The following is a 10,204-nucleotide window of genomic DNA, read 5'->3' on the forward strand; positions in this document are numbered from 1 at the left end:
TCTAGGCCTATTCCATCATAGGTCAGAGTTGACCATCTCTTAATCTCAAGAGGGACATGGTTCAGTGCCATTGTCTTAAAAGTGACCACAATCAGAACTATGGGGAATGCATTTCCAGGCGCTGTTCAGGTGCTTTCAAATTTGAGAGCAATGCTTTAATGGGGGGAAAAACAAAACAACAAAAAACAGTGTATGCTAAACTGGGGCAAATGGAGATTGTCTTTTCTCTGGACTGCCTCCTGGTGTGGGACTTAGGAAGATGGTAGCTGAGTCTAATAGAAAATAAAAGTCTGGCTCCATATGTCAGGATGAAAAGGAGAATGAGCTCTTAAGCCTTCCTCTGTTACTGTTGTCAGGCCTTCAGTCTAGGCCTACATATCTCTCAGAGCAATTACGTAAGCACTTCTAATAGGTCTCCTATTCCCGCCCTCCTCCACTCTGTTTAACACAGTGCTTTCTGATCAATATTCTTATACATCAATGCTCACATGACATTCTTGTTCAAAATCCTCAGTGGCTGCTGATTACCCACAAGATAAGGCACATTTTTCATAGGTATTTAAGGCATCCTGCATGTGACCTTAACTTGTCCAAGCATTTCTTACTCCTCCTCAACATAAGCTCTCCACCTAAGCCAATTAACCCACGTAATGGCTCCAAGTTACCTTAAGTTTCTGTGCTTCCATTTCCTATATGGACCAAACTAACATCTTACTGGGTTGTTGTAAATTAGATGAGTTAATACATATAAGATGCTTAGGACAATGCCTGGCACGTTACTTGTAATGGGTTGAATGGTGCCTGCCACCCCCAAATATGCCTATGTCCTAATTCCCAGAAACTATGAATGCTATCTTATTTAGTAAAAGGGTCCTGGGTGACACGGTGACCTTGGGCGGCAGGTCATGTCCGCAGGGCATACCCTCCTGGGTCCGGCCTCTGCTCCTCCTGATCCACGGGCTTCCTCTTCTCCACTGTGCCTCACAGGCTGAAAGGGAGCTCAAAGTAACCCAAATTCTCAAAGAACACTTCCCTCAAGCTACCGCTATCACACTCACTGACATTTCAGGAGGCTCTGCAGTGATGTATGAAATCCAGATCGAATCGGAAGAATTCCAGGAGAAGAGGACTGTCCCAGCAGTACCAGACAGTAAATCAGTCACTAAGAGAAGAAATCAAAGGAATGCATGGATTGCAGAAATTTACTTCTGTTCCCAAACACTGACCTCGCCCCAGCTGCCTAGACGCTGCTGCTTAAAACCTTGGATGAACTTGACCATTCTTTCCTAAGCATTCGCCAAAAATTGTATCTAATTTGTTCATAGACATTTCCATATTATAATGATAGGATGTGTTATCTATTTAGATGTTAATGAAAGGCAGCAGGCAACTGAAAAAAGAAAGAAGGGCCCTTTGCAGACATACTTATGGACCTGGAAATGAAAAGATCATGGATTATCCAGGTGGGCCCTAAATCCAATGACAAGTGTAGTAATAAGAGACACACAATGGTGACCAGACAGACAGAAGAAAAGCCCATGTAAAAATGGAGGCAGAGATTGTCCGGGAATGCCAGCAGCCACCAGAAGCTGAAAGCGGCACGGAAAGGAATGTCCCTCCCCTCTGGAGGGAGCACAGCCCTGCCAGCACCTACCTTTTAGACTTCTGCCTCCAGAAGTGGGAGAAAATAAATTTCTGTTTTAAGCTACTAAGCCTGTGGTAATTTGTTATGGCAGCCACAAGACACTGATACAGGGCCCCTTACATTTTAGCTAAGGTGCCTTTTCCTCTTCCTCTCAGCATCATTTTTTTTTCTTTTCAGCATTTTTTAATCTCACTGTTCTCTTTGAGTGTCTGGCACAGTTCCTTGCAATTAGGAAATGTAATTAAGTATTTATTGGAAAGAAGGAAGGAGGGAAGAGAGAAAGGAAAAAATGTCTATCCTTACCACTTACTTGGTGCTAAATACCCACAATGGCTTTTCCGACTGTCATGTTCCATAAACTCCAGCCTACATTCATTCCATACTTCTCACCTGCTGCCCTATGATGTACCTTTGTGTGTCCCTTTCTCCACAAAGCTTCTTGAGGACAGGAATAGTCTCTTGTATCTTTCTCCTTCCCTAGGTTCTAGCATACAGTAAGTCAGGCAAGTCTGTGACAATCGTAATAATCTCATCGTCAAAAGTTGTCCACTAATTTGTTAGTCATTCTAGCATTTCCCCAGGCCTTTGCATGTGTTGTGTCTTTGTCGATGCTAGCAGCTTGCTCTTTGGGTTAACTGCCTTTCCCCACTGACCCAGAACCTTCCAGGCCCAAGGAGCAGAAAATGAAAGATGAGCTTGAACAGGCTAATTCTTCTGCTGGGTAGACTTTTATTGAGATGAGTAGACTATAGGCCTAGACCTGAAAATCTTTTTCTTACACACCGAGATGTTGATTTTCCTGGTGTTGCTCACAGCAGAATTATTCTGACATTTGTTCACTTGTGACCCTGTGTTGTGTGTGACCCACATAATTCCTCATGTTGGTGGGGGAACCCCTACACTGCAGGGAATCAGCTCAGCCTTAAGCTTCTCCCAATTATTCTCACGGCAGGTCATGTGTTTTTTCCCTTCATAATTCTAAGTACCACCACTTGCTAATGTGATACTAGATTGACTTAAAAAAAAATAAAGGTCCTGTTGTGTGGACATATTTTCTAACTTAGAAAAAGTTTCAAAGAACTCCATGTACCCTTGACCTAGATTTACCTATTCTTAACCTTTATTCCATTTGCTTTAGCATTGCACGCTCTCTCTTTTTCTCTTTTTTGAACCACATGAGGGTATGTCACATACATACATCAGGATCCTTCACCCCCTAAACACTTTGTGCATTTCCTTGAAAGCAGGAATACTCTCAACATAGCCACTGTACAGTTACCAACTTTATAAATTTACATTGGTACTGTGATCTAACCATGTCTTTCATAGCATTGTCCACACTCCCTGCTCCTGTACAACACGAAGTCTAGGGTCAAACTTGCATTTAGTTGTCTTTGAATCGAAAACTTTCTTTCAATTTTATGATGTTGCCTTAAAAAACAACAACACTCCCCTATTGCATTTATCCGATGATCCAGCATTCTTGGCTGGAATATTGCAAAATTAATATTTTGTCCCTTGAAAGGTATCACAGCTGGAGGCACACAATACCCATCTGCCTCTTGCTGGTAATGTCCATTTTTCTCCCAATCAAGGTATTGCTTAATTTCTCCACTGGGTAATTTTTTCCCCCTCCCTTGAACTTATCAGCAGTCTCTGGGGAGATACTTTAAGCCCGTGCAAATATCTTGCTTACTAACATTTCTGCCTTAGAATTAGCATTCATTGATGGCTCCTGCCTGGTCCCATCTTTACTCTGATGACTTCAAATGCTGATTTTCCAGTTCTAGCAGTGCCTTCGAATTTACCAGTCAACCCTCAGTATTCTTTTTATTTACTAGTGGCCTGGTGCACGGATTCATGCACATTGAAAGGAAATTAATTAGGAGGTGGCTGGCGGGGTGGGACTGGGCGAGAAGGGCCGGACACACCCTGGAGCCAACCTCCCATGGTCCCTTTTGGGTCGGCTGCACCTGCGGCAGCACTGTGGTTAGAAGAGCGTCTGGGGAGTCAGTAGGGTCCCTCTGACAGGTGGGGTCCCTCGGCCTGGCCTGCGGGGATAGAGTTGAAACCAGCTCTCTGACATCTCCCAAGGGTCCCGGCACTCTGCAAAGTTGTTGTCACTTGGCATCTCCTGTGTTGAGCATCTGCCCCTTGGTGGTCAGTGTGTGTCATACCTACCGGCCTGTCAAATGGTCAGTCGGATGGTCGCTTAGCCTTTTTTTTATATATATATATTTATTTATTTATTTTTATAAGTAAAGGACTCATTAATCTTATTCTTCCAGTGAATGATTCATCACTGTACTTAACTTGGGTGCCGAATTTGTCCCAGATTTAACCAGTGGCACCCCCTTCAAGCAGCTCCTATGTCAGATATTTAATGAAGATTTCTGGATTTTGATTGAAAGATAAAATATAAGACGTTCCTAAGTATTCTATGCACCCTGGCATAATAGGAGAGCATGTTACGCAATGGTTAAGGGCTTGGAATAGAGATAGATCTAGGCTTTCCATTCTGGCTTTCCTATTTATTGGCCATGTTTCCTGGATGGATTATTTACGCTTTCCATGCCTCAGTTTCCTCATGATATGTGATAATATTAGAACCTACCTCACGGGCACATAGTGAGAATTAAGTGGGATCAGATATATAAACTGTTTGGGCCCTGGCCAGTGTGACTCAATTGGTTGGGCATTGTCCCGTGCACCAAAAGGTTGCTGGTTTGATTCCTGCTCAGGGCACATGCCCTGGTTGCTGATTCGAGCCCCAGTAGGGGGCATACAGGAGGCAGCCAATTGATGCTTCTCTTTCTCTCTCTAAAAAACAAAACAAAACAATCAACAAATTTAAACTGTTTGGTTGAGTAACTGATACATAAATACTTGACACATGTGAGTTAGTACCATCATTTTATTTCCCCATATGACAGCTTGTGCGTGGTCTGGGTTGTCTCAATTGCTACTACTGCATCCTACTGTTAGTTGCTGCCATTCAAAGGTCATCCCAATTCATATCTATCTGTCCTTTTACAATATATGCATTTTTTATTTTTGTTTGTTTGTTAATCCTCACTCAAGGATATTTTTTCATTGATTTATAGAGAGTGGAAGGGAGGGAGAGAAACAGAGAAAAACATTGATGGCTGGAGTCAAACCCGAGATCTGTCAGTCCCTGGGCCAACACTATCCACTGAGCCAAACCAGCTAGGACTACAGTATATTTCAATTAACTGAATTGTTGAATATTGTGGGTCTCCAGGGACCCACAGATAAGCATAGCCCTGCTTTCCTTTTGTTGACAGTGAGAAATCTGAGAACCTGAGAAGTTAGATGGCTTGCCTCAGGTCACCCAGGAAGAGTGGATGAGCTAGGAAGGGTGTCTAGTCTTCAACTACACACTCTGTATGACATGTCCTATCTCTACCATGATCAACAGCAACATTCATTTCGTTTCCTTTTCCAGTCAAGGGGTATTATTCAAAGTATCAGTGGGAAAGCATCTCATTTTCTGCATGAGTCATCCTCATTCCAAGATTAACATGCTCCACTTTTCATTCTTTGCCTCCCACTTAGTTTCACATCCAGCCGGAGGCCTGAGAGTCTCCTCGCCATATGCACCCTCCACCCCATCCTGCTCTCACCCTCACCCCTCCCTCCGGAGCCGCACTTTTCCTCCTGGCCCCAGACTGCCCCTCCATCCTCAGATTCCAGTGGCCACTTTTGCTGGACTCTGGTTTAGGAAAGGCATGTCTTCCTGAAATACCCCTCTGATCTATGTTGAAAATAGAAGAAAGAAATATATACTTAAGTTGCAGCAGATGTACAGGAACAAGTGTTTGTCCATATGCTTCTGACATTCCATTAAGGTCCAAGTATTAGAGCAATATGTATGTATCTCTGAACATACACTTGAAGAAAAAAAAATCCCCACCTGAGGATCTTCTTCTCATTGATTTCTAGAAATCGTGGAAGGGAGGGTTGGGTGGAGGGGGGGGGGGGAGGTGGAGAGAGAGAAACATCCATTGGCCCCTCCTGCACGCACCCCTACAGGGAACTGGGAATCGAACCTGAGACCCTCCAGTCCTTGGGCCAACGCTCTAACCACTGAACACGTTGGCCAGGTTTGAACAAATACATTTTATTTCACTCTCTTTCTCCAAAAAAAATGGGTAGGGGAATCCTTCTGATGTGCTTGGATTTTGTTGAACAAAATAAAACTGGAAATAAACGTGCCATTGGCTGCACCTTGGGGGATCATTTTATTGTGCCAAGAGCTTAGGTTTTGAGCTATTTTTTGAAACACGCTCTGACCTGTATAATTCAAACCTGCTTAAATCAAAATGCTAGCAAAATACTGAAATATTTGCAGGTGGGATGATATGATGAGTGGGATTTGCTTCAAAAATAATCCAGCGTGAGGTAGAAAGTGTGTGTGGGGGGAGAGAGGTGAAGCAAGATTGGCTATGGATTGATAAGGTTGGAAGGAGAGTGATGAGTCCATGGGGTTACTGTACCTTTTTATACAATTAAGTTTTAAAACACTAGTTTAAATGTTCATAATTTGCTTCTACCTTCCTCTCCCCACTGTGGGTTTCTCTGTTTCTCCCAAAGCTCCCTTTTCTAGAAAGACAGCTCAGGCTGTGCACCCTTTAATAAAAGTTTCGTGATTACTTTAATCCGCTAACGCCATTGATTTAGAAATAACCAAATGTGCATTTCCCTGCATTAGCTTGAGTTAGTCTTACTAGTATAGCCCCATTTGTCTGGACCCTTGTTAAGGGCAGAGACTAAACCTTATACTTTGAGGTTAACCCCACACCGGCTGGCCTAAAACTGGTCTCAGTCAATGCTTCCTAATTGATGGACATGGTTGTTGGGAAATTGGTGAAAAGTGTCAATGAGAATAGGCTGTAGATTTGTCATATATTTTTCTTTAAAGCTCTTCTGCATAGAGTTTACAATATCTTAGTCTTATTTCATTTTAAGGAAGAACTGGCTTAAGATCACTTTTTCTCCCAATTGAAGCATTTCATGTTAGGAAGTGATTCAAGAGCAACGGATGCAAAGGCTGGTGGGTAGTTTACCCCCAGAGGAGACCTAATGAAATAAAATCCTAAGCATGGGGATAATCTTAGAACTCTGCATTGCTTCCCATTGCACAGTCTAATTAAAGGAGGCGGTAGGGTGGGAGAGTATCAAGAAGAAAATGTCAGTTGTTAGCTTTCAGAATTTTGCCCGGGGAGCCATATAAGAACTGTCTCATTTTAGGCTTGTCCATGCTGGTTTAATGCACAGTGAGAGCCAAATTCAAAGGCAATCTAATTGAGTTGCAGTTTGCTTATGAGTTTTCTCATACACACGCATCTTTCAAAACGCTTAGAACTGGTGCTTTTTTTCAGACCAGGGGAAGAGCCACTGCAAAGTTGGGGAGAGTCCAAGAAAAGTTTCTCCATCATTCTTCTCCCATTGGGAGCGTAGGGGACGGGTCCCTGTGGTCAGACCATCTCCCATCCCTGAGTCCTCCTGGGAAGGAATACATGGCCTCCCTCAGCTCAGATGTCAATTCAATAACAGCCCTCATCCGAAAAATGCCTTCCATCAGCCTAACCTCAGAGCCTTCACCCTGCAGGTCCCTGTTGCTCCATATCTTCTGTACAGGCATGCCTTGCTTTATTGCACTTCACTTTATGTGCTTTACAGATAGAGCATTTTTGCAAATTGAAGGTTTGTGAAAGTCCTGCCTTGAGCAAATCTATTGGCACCATGTTTTCAACAGGCTCAGTGGATGGTTAGCATTTTTTAACAATAAAGTTCTTTTATTTATTTTTTTATTAATCCTCACCCTCAGATATTTTTCCCATTGAATTTTTAGAGAGAATGAAAGGGGGGGGAGGGAAGAGAGAGAGAGAGAGAGAGAGAGAGAGAGAGAGAGAGATGAGAGAGAGAAAGGTTAGAGAGACACCTCAATTGGTTGTTTCTCACACTTGCCCCAACTGGGGCCAGAACCAAAACTGAATGTGTCCTTGACCAGAAATCGAACCCATGACCTTTCGTGTGCAGGCTGATGCTCTAACCACTTAGCAACATCAACCATGGCAACAATAAAGTATTTTTAAATTAAAGTATGTACATTGTATTTTAGATATAATGCTATTGCAGACTTAATAGACTACAGTGTAAGCAACGTTTATATGCACTGGGAAACCAAAAAGTGACTTGCTTTATTGTGATATATGCTTTATTGCAGTGGTCTGGCACGAAACCTTCCATATCTCTTCAGGATGCCTGTATTTGCATTCCATTGATTTGTCTGTCCAGGAAAAACAGTCCCGGGGAACTGATGAGGGAAGTACAGCTGTCTGACATTCAGGCAGGGCAGAAAAGAGCCAAAATACAGCATAGTCTGCCTTTGCCTGCAGAAGGTCCCACAGAGCCTCTCTGAGTGGGTCTTTCAAGATGTCCCTGGAGCTGACTCTTCAATAGAACAAGTGAGGACCCACAATAGAGAGACACTGGGTGGGAAGGTAGAAAGAGTAACAGCAAGAGAGAGTTTGGTGAGACGTAAGGAAGAACTGTCAGGAACTTCTTGGAGGCCTATGAAGCCTTTGCCCCCAGACAATCATTAGTCTTGGATAGTGTCATTGTTTACCTGCAGCAAAGCAAATGAACCACATGACCTCTTGAAATCCCTCCTGTGCCTTTGATTCTAGAAACCCAGCAGGTTTCCCTTCTGTTCTGGTTGTACTCTGAGCTCCAGGCGAGTCACCTTGGCTGGGTTTTAATCAGTGAGTCTCAGTAGTAAAACAAAGGTGGGTTGTAATGGGTGACAAGTCAAAGTGTCCAGGTGGCTGGCCGTACCACTTGATGTTGGCAGATTTCTGCTAAACAAGGTGATGCTTTTGCGATGGTTGAGAATGGTGTGTGGCCAGGCTCCTGCAGATAAGACCCATGGATAGTATCTGAAGGCTGTTTCCCGCCAGGGGAAATGCATTTTAGTGTTCTCTGAGGTGTGCTGTGAATAAGGGGTCCTTCTTTTATTTTTTCTTTCTTTCTTTCTTTTTTTTTTTTTTTTTTTTGTTAGTCCTCATCTGAGGATATTTTTGCATTGATTTTTAGAGAGAGGGGAAGGGAGGGGGAGAGACAGAAACATCAACGTGAGAGACATCCATTGGTTGCCTCCCGCATGTGTCCTGACCAGGACCGGGGATTGAGCCTGCAACCTAAGTATGTGCCCTTGACCAGAATCAAACCCAGGACCCTTCAGTCCTCGGGCAGAAGCTCTATCCACTGAGCAAAACTGACTAGGGCAGGGAGGGCTTCTTTTTCCAAAGGGAGTTCTAAGGCAGCTTTCATTCCTTTCTGGTGTGCTTTCTAACTGCAGTAAGAGTTAAACTTACACGCGATGCTGAGTATGTGCTATCTCTCAACAAATACTTATTTCTTAACTAATGTTGCTGGCTCTGTCTCCTCCATTCAATGAAAATGCCCACATTCAAACTCAGTGGCTTCAAGAGAAAGGACTAGGAAAGGACAGCAGCTCTCAGAAACGATAGCATAGATGGTGAGTTCTTCAACAAAGGCTTTGGGCTGACCATGACTTTGAGAGCCAGGTGTTATAAGCAAGCGATCACAGACACAAACCACAGGACACCGAGTACATGCACAGGAAACGGGAGACACAATGTCACACAGTTCCTTGTCTCATCTACTACCATGGAATATGAAGGGCAGCTTCCCTGTCTTTGAAAACAAAGGACAGCTATGATTGACAACTGTTACCCACGTGTTTGTTTGGCCGTGATAGAAGTCACTGCGCTGTGCTCCCCAGCACAGATTGGAGCCACACTGTGTTCCTCAATGTGGGCACTTGGGTAACTGAGGATGACTAGGCGGTTTGGGTAAGATTACCTACTGCTGTACACTTCTACTTGTAAAAAGACCACTGGGTCAGTCAGGAGACCTGGGTGATAGCCCTGGCTCTGACAAATGGTCACTGTCACCTTAGACCAGTGGTTCTCAACCTTGGCTGCACATTAGAATCACCTGGGAATCTTGTTAAAATCCTGATTTTTGGGCCTCATCCTCCGGAAATTCTGTTTCTTTGTTACTAATGATGAGGCCCAGAAATCAAGATTTTAACAAGATTCCCAGGTGATTCTAATGTGTAGCCAAGGTTGAGAACCACTGCCTTAGACAAACGGCTTTCTCTGTCTGGGTCTCACTTCCCCATCGGCTAATTTAGAGATTAATCGGTGGTTATTCAGATGCTGGGCCCCTCCCAGACCCATGGAGTCAGTGTCTCCAGAGGTGGGCTGGACAGGTGACCTTTACAAAGTTCCCAAGGAGATTCTGACGTGCACTCCGAAAGAACCACTGAATCTAGAGGTTGCGAATTCTATGATTCTTCAGGATTGAGAGGAAAGAAGAAAATTCAGTGAGTAGCTCCATAAAGTCCACAGTTGATCACAGTTTATCAGCTCAGGGCACTTGAACTCAAAGCCTGGTCAGGGGCTCATGGCTCCTTGGCGTGGTTTCTTCAGGGAGTGTTTGGGCTTG

The sequence above is a fragment of the Myotis myotis genome, unplaced genomic scaffold (genome assembly GCF_014108235.1).
Source record: "Myotis myotis isolate mMyoMyo1 unplaced genomic scaffold, mMyoMyo1.p scaffold_m19_p_18, whole genome shotgun sequence".
Lineage (NCBI taxonomy): Eukaryota > Metazoa > Chordata > Mammalia > Chiroptera > Vespertilionidae > Myotis > Myotis myotis.